Here is a 9,516-nt window from a genome sequence, read left to right as displayed (position 1 = left end):
GGCCTTCACAATACTTGGGATGAGCCAGCATGCAGAGCAGATACAAGCGTTCTTCAACAACTTGTCGGAGAAAGCCATTCGAGAAGAAATGAATCTCATCCGCCCCACCAATGAGGAAGTAGTGGCGTACATCGACAGTAGGGTTGAGGAGGCGACTCTTGCCGCGGAGATCGGTCGCGTTGGCTTCGTTGGAGGAGAATCGAGCGGAGAAGAAATGGTGCCAGAGGGAAGACCTGCCCGGTGGGAGGAGGTTGCTGGGGAGTACAATGGCGTAGCTTCCGGGGGTCCTTCTACCGAAGATACAGCCAAGGATTAGCCGCACGAGGAGCCCCCAGCTCCCAAGAAGAAGCGTGTTCTCTGGAAAGCTACCTCCAGCAACCTTCCAATCCTGCCACAACAAAGCATCCCAGGACCAGTCATCCACCTCCTCACGTGGATACTATGGCGGAAGTTGACCTCTCCGCCTTCAGGTCGGAGGAAGAAGAGTAAGAGCCCTGTTGCTTCTTTCAGCTTTCGAATTTACAGTTTTCGCTTAGTTTGCATATCTTGCTTCGGTCTATCTCTGCAGATATACGAAAACATTGGCGCAGAGGATGGCAAAGAAGGCAACGACCTCGACGGGCGATGAGCCTTCGACGAGCATCACAGGTGCACCACAAGAAACTTCCATCAGCTCGGAGCTCAGACACCAGCGTGGGTCCATTACTCATTTACCACTAGCGAGTGTTGGGACGATTATCTTTGCCACATCCCCGAGCTTGAAGGAGAAGATCGGCGGCAAGGAGTGCTATTAGAGGCGGCCCCTGACGAGCCACCTCCATCAACCACGCTGCCTAGAGATGGATCTCCGGCAAGTGCTACCGCCAGCGAACCCCTCCTTGTCGAGGATGATCCGGCAAGCGCACGGGCCGGCAGTCCTACATCGGCAATCGATATTGCCGGGATAGGAGCGACCACCTCTCAACAGCTTGGCGAAGGTAAGACGTTTACCAAAGAGTACTTATTATTCTTTCTCTTTGTCTTTTTTTGTCTTCTTAAACTTCTATATTGGTCTCATCTTGCTTCCCTTCTTTCGGTTTTCAAATCTCACTCTTATGGAACATACGGATGTCGATGCTGTCATCGAGGAGATCGCCAACGATGCTGCCGTTGAGGATGACAAATTTGTCGCTGATGAGGCCGCTAGGGGTGCACGGGAGGAGACTGCCAAGGAGTCCGTAAAGAGGGCCGACAAGGAGCCCAGTGACAGTACCAACGACATTCGTGCCGCAGGAGCGCTAGGCGCTACGCCGGCCACAGAGCCCTCTGCTGCCGATGGGGCGGTTGTTGAGGATCAGCCGTCACCGTCCAAAGCCCCCTCTACCTATAGATACCTCGAGGCTGGCAAGGGCATGTTCATCAACATGCCAGGAGTGGCAAGCTCTAAGTTGCCCATAGAGGGAGAAACCTTTGTCGGTGAGATCACCACTGCTACCGGGCTCAAGATCGTTGGCGAACCAAGAGTTGGCGGCAGAAGATCCAATGAAGAACAACTCCTCCAAGCTATGAGCGACAACTTCAATCAGCTCCAGGTGCTCCACCGTGCCTCTAAAGAGAAGCTGGACTCTAGGGCGGTAGACGTTGAAGCAACGGAGGCAGATTTCCAGAAGGGCATTGAGGAAACACATGCTAGGTTTGCTGATGCCTTCCAAGAGCTAAAGTCTGATCAGGAACAGCTGAATGAAGACCGGGACGAGCTCCTCTTGAAGCAGTCTAACATCCAGCAGGCGCAAGGGGAGGCCTCACAACAGGCTGCAACAGAGGAGTCCCGCCTAACGCAGCTCCGCGTTGGGCTTGACGCTCAAGAAGAGGATTTTGCCGCTCACGAGAAGGCGCTCGCCGACAACCTTCACAGCAAGGATGAAGAAATCCATAGACTTGTCGCGCAGCGGACCCTGGAGCTGGAGCAAAAGCATAAGGAGATCCTTGTGGCCCAGGCCACAAACCATACCGGCAAGCTGAAGGAAGCCACTGATGTTGTCGTTGCTGCAAAGTCCGCCAAGAACGAGCTTGTTGACAAGGTGAAGAGGCTGGAGATGGATCTTAAGGGATTCAGCAAGGAGATATCGACACTCAGGGCCCGAAAGAGAGAAGACTCTCTTTAGCCTTGTGGAGATGCAGACCACCGACTCCGAGAAGACCATGCAGCTCAACTCAGCCAATGCCTCCGTTGACGATTTGCAGGTGAAGTTGACCACACTTGACGAGGCACCCGAGAACGACAAGGCTCGTGAAAGGGCCTTGACCAAAGATCTCCAGGATGAGAAGGCTCTGCTTGAGAGTGCCACCGCTGCTCATGACGACTAGGTGGGAGGCATGAAGATGTGGACTAAAAGACTTGTCGATTTCGCAGAAAGGCTCACGGGGCAGCTGTCCACCATGGGCCTACACAACTTCGGCTATTCTTCCGACCAAGGGACATCCCAGAGCGCCAGGTTAACCATGTTCTTTGATAGCATGATTGACGCTCTGGAGCAACTCCACTCTGGTCAAGAAGCCCGCCTGGCCAACGAATCCCGCAAGCTTTGCCGAGCCGTCATCCACAAGGTGCTCACCAAAGTAGTGCACAAGAAACTCGGCATCAACCTCACCAACGTGCTTGAACGCTTGCCGAAGGATGTGGACCTCAAGGCGTTCGACGAGCTGGTCATGCCCATCGTCGACAAGGTGAGCCAAGTCAAGAGGGTTGAAGGCCAGCACAGGGACTAGCCGCACCACTTCTTTGTGCCGCTGCGATTCCACGGAAAAGACAATTTTATCTTAAGTTAGAACCAAGGCAACTATTATTGTAATATACTCGGGTGTGTTTTGGATGGATGTATGTTATTTCTCTTGTCTGATTTCTACCTGTATGGTACATGCCCTACTCTTTATTGGAAACTTGCTAGTGCATACAAGCCTGCTGCGAGCGCTTGAAGGAATGGATCCTTAGCAGCCTGCTCGACGAGTCTCTACCAAAAAGATATCTTGATACAAGTAGTGCAGCCACTTAAGTTGTCGAGCGGGCTCAAAACAAAGTAAGGGCACAACAGATCATGACAAGATTCATTCGCATGCAGGTTTTCCATACAAAAGTAGAAATCGTTCAAGGAAAATAACTTTATAATTCAAAATTTACTCAGAGTTTTTGCAACTTAGCTTTCTGTTGTAGTACTCCTTTCTATTGAATAGAACGTCGCGTGAAAATCGCCTGTTGGTGTCTATACCATCATCCCCCCAGCAAACTTGTACGAGAGGGAACCTTCTATCCTTTGAGAAAAATAAAGAAGAGAAAATAAGGATATGGAACCTTGGCGGTTTGTTATTACTTGCTAGAAATAAGCGTAACAAAAAATCCCAGACAAACATGCACATAACTAAACATGAAAATTGACAAGAATTGTGAAACACTAAACTTTATTCAAATACGCACAGGGTCTGCACCTCGCTTTGTACAAAGGATTACATGCCTTTCCGGCAAGGCTTGTACAAAAGGTGCTTGCCGGGATACCCGACAACTGCGCCTTTTGGTTAGAACTTACGAAAATACTCTATATTCCAGTTGTTGCTCACCGGAACGCCATTTTCAGTCTCCAGGCGGAATGCTCCAGGCCCAGTGACTCGTAGTACCTATAAGCGCTTTCCCACTTCGGCTTCAACTTGTTGGAATTCTTGGCCAACTGAACGTGCCGAAGAACAAGGTCGCCTTCCTCAAGACTTCGGGCTTGAACCTTGCGGCTATGGTACCGACGAAGGCTTGCTGGTAGCATGCAGCTCGCACAGTAGTCTGAAGAAAATCATCCCCAAGGAGTGTAGCATCATGTTGCTGCAACTTTTCTTGCTCAAGATCATCGTAAGCGAGCACTCAATGTAACGCGTATATGAGTTCTGTGGGGAAAACTGCCTCGCACTTGCACACTTGCGCAGCTTGTCGAAAGTTCTTGTCTTGAGTCCTCGCAACACTTCAGCATTTACCCTTTCCGCCTTACCGTTCCTCCTTGGATCAACAAGAAAAGCAAAATAGATCTTGCCGCCAAGGTCTTGGACGTACTGCATGAAGGCGAGGCTCGTGAACTGTGTGCCATTGTCAGTGATGATGGTGTTTGGGACACCAAAGCGGCAAACTAGTCCCTTGCAGAACTTGACGGCTGATTGTTCTATCACCTTGCTCACTGGTTCCACTTCCGGCCACTTCGTGAACTTGTCCATTGCAACATACAAGTACTCAAAGCCCCGGGCAGCGCGGCGGAAAGGGCCCAAAATGGCCAGGTGAGAGGGATTGTGTGAAGATCTTGGGCTGGTTGATGTGATTTCTTCGAATGGAACTCGCACTGTTCACACTTGGTTACTAGTGCAGTGGCATCCCGGAGGGCGCTGGGCCAAAAGGAACCTTTCCGGAATGCCTTTCCAACAAGAGCCCTCAAGCCTATGTGGGAGCCACATATGCCTCCATGTATCCCTGCCAACAGCTCGAGTCAATCTTCCCAAGGAATGCACTTCAATTTCACACCGTCGGTCGCTTTCTATATAGGGCCTTGTCCACAAATTGGTACATGTTGGACCGACGGGCTACTTTCTCTGCTTCTTCCTGCTCTTCGGGGAGCTCTCCTCTTTGGAGGAACTGAACTATGTGTTGTGCCCATGCTGGAGCCTGAGGCTCGATGGAAAGGACTAAATGCATGTCTTCTGCTGCGGGACCGTTTGCCTCTATTGCTAGGACTCGAGGTCATGCCAGAGCCTGTTGCTCCTCGGCAGGCTTGGTGTTTTTCCCTGCAACATCCTTGCCGGCAAGGTTCTTGTCAGCAGCTTCTGGCAGCTCTACAGGAAGGTACTGGCAGAAATTCAACTTCCTTCTCTTATCTGGCATTGATCGTGGTGCCACGGATAGTTGAGTTAGTTGGATCACAAAAGTTACTGGTTCCACACGTAACTTGAGGGCAACATGCTTTGACAGTTCATTGGCGATGCTATTTTCCGCACGAGGAACATGCTCTGTTTGCAGACCATCAAAGCAGTCCTCCAACTTCCTCACTTCATCCATGTAAGATTCCATCAATGAGCTCTGGTAATCTTTGTTGACTTGTTGTACGAAAAGTTGAGAATCGCCTCTGACGATGAGCTTCCTGATTCCAAGGTCTGTCGCGATCCTGAGACCGGCAAGCAGCCCTTCGTATTCTGTAGTGTTGTTGGTCGACTTCTTCCGGGGAAAACACATCTGGATTACGTACTTGAGGTGCTCTCCGGTGGGTGCTACAAGGAGCACGCGAGCACCAACGCCTTGCAGCGAGAAAGATCCATCAAAATACATAATCCATTCTTGACTCGCTTCCTTGTCGGGGAGAGTTATTTCTTGAATCTCTTTGTCCGGTGTTGGGGTCCACTCTGCAATCAACTCTCCCAAGGCTCTACTCTGAATGGTTGAAGTGCTTTCATACTTGAGACCCAAGCTTCACAGCTCCGACGCCCACTCCACAATCCTGTCGGCCGCATCTGGATTCCGCAAAACCCATTGCAGCAGAAAGCTAGTGACGACGGTTATCTCACGTGCCTAGAAGTAATGGCACAACTTCCTTGAGGCCATAAGGAGGCTGAAGAGCAACTTTTGCATGCCATAGTATCTTGACCTAGCCCCTGCAAAAGGGAGCTGACAAACTAAACTGGGAGCTGCACCACCTTCTTCTTCTTCATTGCTTCATTGGGTTCTGCAGGTTCCCCCTTGTGGGCCCCAGACTCTACCGAAGGAAATCCTGGCTTGCTTCTTGATGGTCCTGCGCTCGACTGTGCTACCCCTGCAGCTGCTTCTTTACCATCTTCTCTCTACGCCATTAACGCAACAATAACCACCTGATTTTTTGCCGCCAAGTATAGCAACAACGACTCTTGTGGTTTAGGCGCGACTAGTGTTGGCGGAGAGGAGAGGTACCTCTTCAAATCTTGCAATGCTGCCTCCGCCTCCGGAGTCCACTTCATTGGACCTGACTTTTTCAATATTTTGAGAAAGGGCAGGGTGTGCTCAGCAGATTTGGAGATGAACCTACTCAGAGCAGCAACGTAGTTGGCAAGGTGATACACATCTTTGACGTGTTTTGGTGCTTCTCCTCAATGGGCTTGATCTTGTCGGGGTTCGCCTCAATCCCGCGCTGAGACACAAAGAACCCGAGAAGCTTGACGGTTGGGACACCAAATACGCACTTCTCAGGATTGAGCTTCAGATTGAACTTGAGCAGATTCGCAAACGTCTCCTCTAGATCTTGTATGAGCGTTACTTTTTCCTTGGTTTTGACCACTATGTCATCCATATAGGTTTCCATATTTCTATGTAGCTGGGGCTCAAAACCAATCTGGATCGCCCTTGCAAATGTTGAGCCGGCATTTTTCCACCCGAAAGGCATACGTACGAAACAGTACGTACCACATGGAGTGATAAATGCGGTTTTATCTTAGTCTTCTTTGGCCAAGAAGATCTGATGATACCCGGAATTGGCATTAAGGAATGTCAGCAGATCATAGCCAGCAGTGGAATCCACCGTCTGGTCGATGCACGAGAAAGGAAAAGGATCCTTTGGCCAAGATTTATTGACATCTGTAAAGTCGGTACACAACCTCCATTTTCCATTTGCCTTGCGCACTACAACTCGATTGGCCAACCATGTTGGATGGATCACTCCTCTAACCGAACCGCTGCTTCCAACTTATTGAATTCCTCAACAATGAATTCTTGCCGCTCCAAATCTTGCTTCCTGACCTTCTGCTTGACGGGTCGTGCCTGAGGACAGAGGGCAAGATGCTTCTCGATTACTTTCCGGGGAACACCGGGGATATCAGATGGTTTCCATGCAAACACATCGTGATTCGCTCGCAGGAAGGCAATGAGCGCGATTTCCTATTTGCGTCAAGGGTGGAACTTATAGTGAAAGTTCCTCCTGTACCATCCTCCTTGGCGGGCACCTGCTTGGTCTCTGGTGGAGCTGCATTGGACTTCTTGCTCTTGGTGGTGGATCTCTCTGGCACATCGTCAACAGTAGCGCAGCACTCCAAGGAGGTGCGCTTGCTAGAATATGTGTAAGAGGTCTTCTTGCCGGTCTTCTTTCCCAGGGAGCTTTAGCGGCAGGAGCGGATGCCTTGGAGGCAGGCACTACAACTGCCTCCCGGTAAAGCTGGTTGGTGCAGATGAGCGCATCCTTCTTTTCGGAGTTGATGGTGATGACGCTCATCGGCCCGGGCATCTTTAACGTATTGTACGCGTAGTGCGGTGCCGCAATGAACTTGGCTGGTGTTAGGCGGCCAAGGATCCCATTATATGGCAATGGAATCTTGACGATGTTGAAGACGACCTTCTCCATCCTGTAGTTCAGTTCGCTACCAAATGTTACCGGTAGCGTAATATTTCCCTTTGGCTGGCACCTCCATGGATTGATCCCGTGGAATGTGCCCGTTTCCTCGAGATCCTCATTAGGAATTTGCAGCCTCTTGATCACGTCGGGCGAGATCAAGTTCAATCCGGCCCCACCGTTAACTAACATTTTTTCACATTGAGATTGCGGATCATTGGTGAAACCAACAATGGCAAACACCCGACCGCAGTTGTGCGATCACGATGATCCTCAGCGTAAAAAATGATGGGCGTGTGGGACCATTTTCACGGTTGGCAGGCACCCAGGCGCCCTCGTCAATGCACATCATGTGTGTAGCCTTCTGGAATTCTTGGTCATTGGACACATCCTCCTCCTGGCTACCATCATCTTCATCATCCTCTTCTTTGTTGCGGCCTCGGGCGGGGTTCTCCTTCTGTTGCTTGCTCTTGCCGGGTGACCCCCTTGGACAGTGCGTTTCTTACCGGACCCCATAGCACCAACCTCGTCCTTCTCCTTATCCCGCCTTTCATACTCAGCTTTCTGCTTCTCGGCAAGCTGCTCAACTTGCCAGCAGTTCTAGAGATCATTGCCCTTGGTGCGATGGATCTAGCAATATTGTTTACCGGAGCCCTCCAACTTGTCGGCAGCCGCCAAGGCCTGACAGTTAGAGCACCCGGCAACGTCCTTGCCGGGGGCATCAGCCTTGGTCTTCTTGGCGGTGTCGGGGCTGTCGAATCCCTCGACAGCAAATACGGACTTGCCCTTGCATTTCTTATAACGTCGTTGGTCTTTCTTTGTCGGGGCGTCGGTGTCTTCATTGTGAGAATCAATTTCTGCACTGGTATCTTCGCCGGGGAGCCTCCTCCCTTCTTCAGCCCGAGCATATGAATCAGCCAGAGCAAAGAGGTCGACAACATCCTAACCTTATTCATCGCCAGCTCTTCGCGCATCTTGCGATTCTGCATGTTCTGAAGGAACGCGCTAATAACAATGGCAGGAAAACATCTAGGATGTTGTACTGTATACGGCTGTCTGGGGATGAGGTGCAAGTCACTTTCTTGGCAAGGAGCTCGGTGGCCACCGGTAAAGGAGCCAACAAAGTCATGGAACATATCTGCACAAGAAGATATGGAATTCTTCGGCAAATGCATCAACCACGACCTAACGTTGGGCTTAAGCACCAACAGGAAGTAGTTGGCTAGTATCTTGTTGAAGCGAGCCCTGGCAACCTGCACCGCAATGGTGTAGAGGCTCAGGAACTCTGACGGGTGAGTCTTGTCGTCATATTTCTCTAGGACCTCGGATTTGAACATCCGGGAACTAGGCCATGATAACCCACAAGTATAGGGGATCACAACAGTTTTCGAGGGTAGAGTATTCAACCCAAATTTATTGATTCGACACAAGAGGAAGCCAAAGAATATTCTCAAGTATTAGAAGTTCAGTTGTCAATTCAACCACACATGAAAGACATAGTATCTGCAGCAAAGTATCAGTAGCAAGGTAGTATGATCGCAGCAGTAGCAATAGTAACCAGTAGCTGCAAAGTAAGAGCGGTAGCAACAAAGTAACAGTAGCAGCAGTGACAATAGTAGTGGCAAAGTAAAATAGCAAGCACTAGTAGGAAAAACTCGTAGGCATTGGATCGGTGATGGATGATTATGCCTTATGCTATTCATCCTGCAACAGTTATAACACAGAGAGATATGTAACTAGCTCCAGTTCGTCAATGTAATGTAGGCATGTATTCCGTATGTAGTCATACGTGCTTAGGGAAAAGAACTTGCATGACATCTATTGTCCATCCCTGCCCTGGCAGCGGGGTCCTAATGGAAACTACGGGATATTAAGGTTCTCCTTTTAATAAAGAACCAGACCAACGCATTATCACTTGGTGAATACATGAACTCCTCATACTATGGTCATCTCCGAGAGTGGTTCCGGCTATTGTCACTCCGGGGTTGCCGGGTCATAACACATACTAGGTGACTACAACTTGCAAGATAGGATCAAGAACACACATATATTGTTGACAACATAATAGGTTCAGATCTGAAATCATGGCACTCGGGTCCTAGTGACAAGCATTAAGCATGGCAAAGTAGTAGCAACATCAATCTCAGAACATAGTGGATACTAGGGA

This window comes from Hordeum vulgare, chromosome 2H, assembly GCF_904849725.1.
Source record: "Hordeum vulgare subsp. vulgare chromosome 2H, MorexV3_pseudomolecules_assembly, whole genome shotgun sequence".
NCBI lineage: Eukaryota > Viridiplantae > Streptophyta > Magnoliopsida > Poales > Poaceae > Hordeum > Hordeum vulgare.
Note: the sequence above shows the minus strand (reverse complement) of the source record.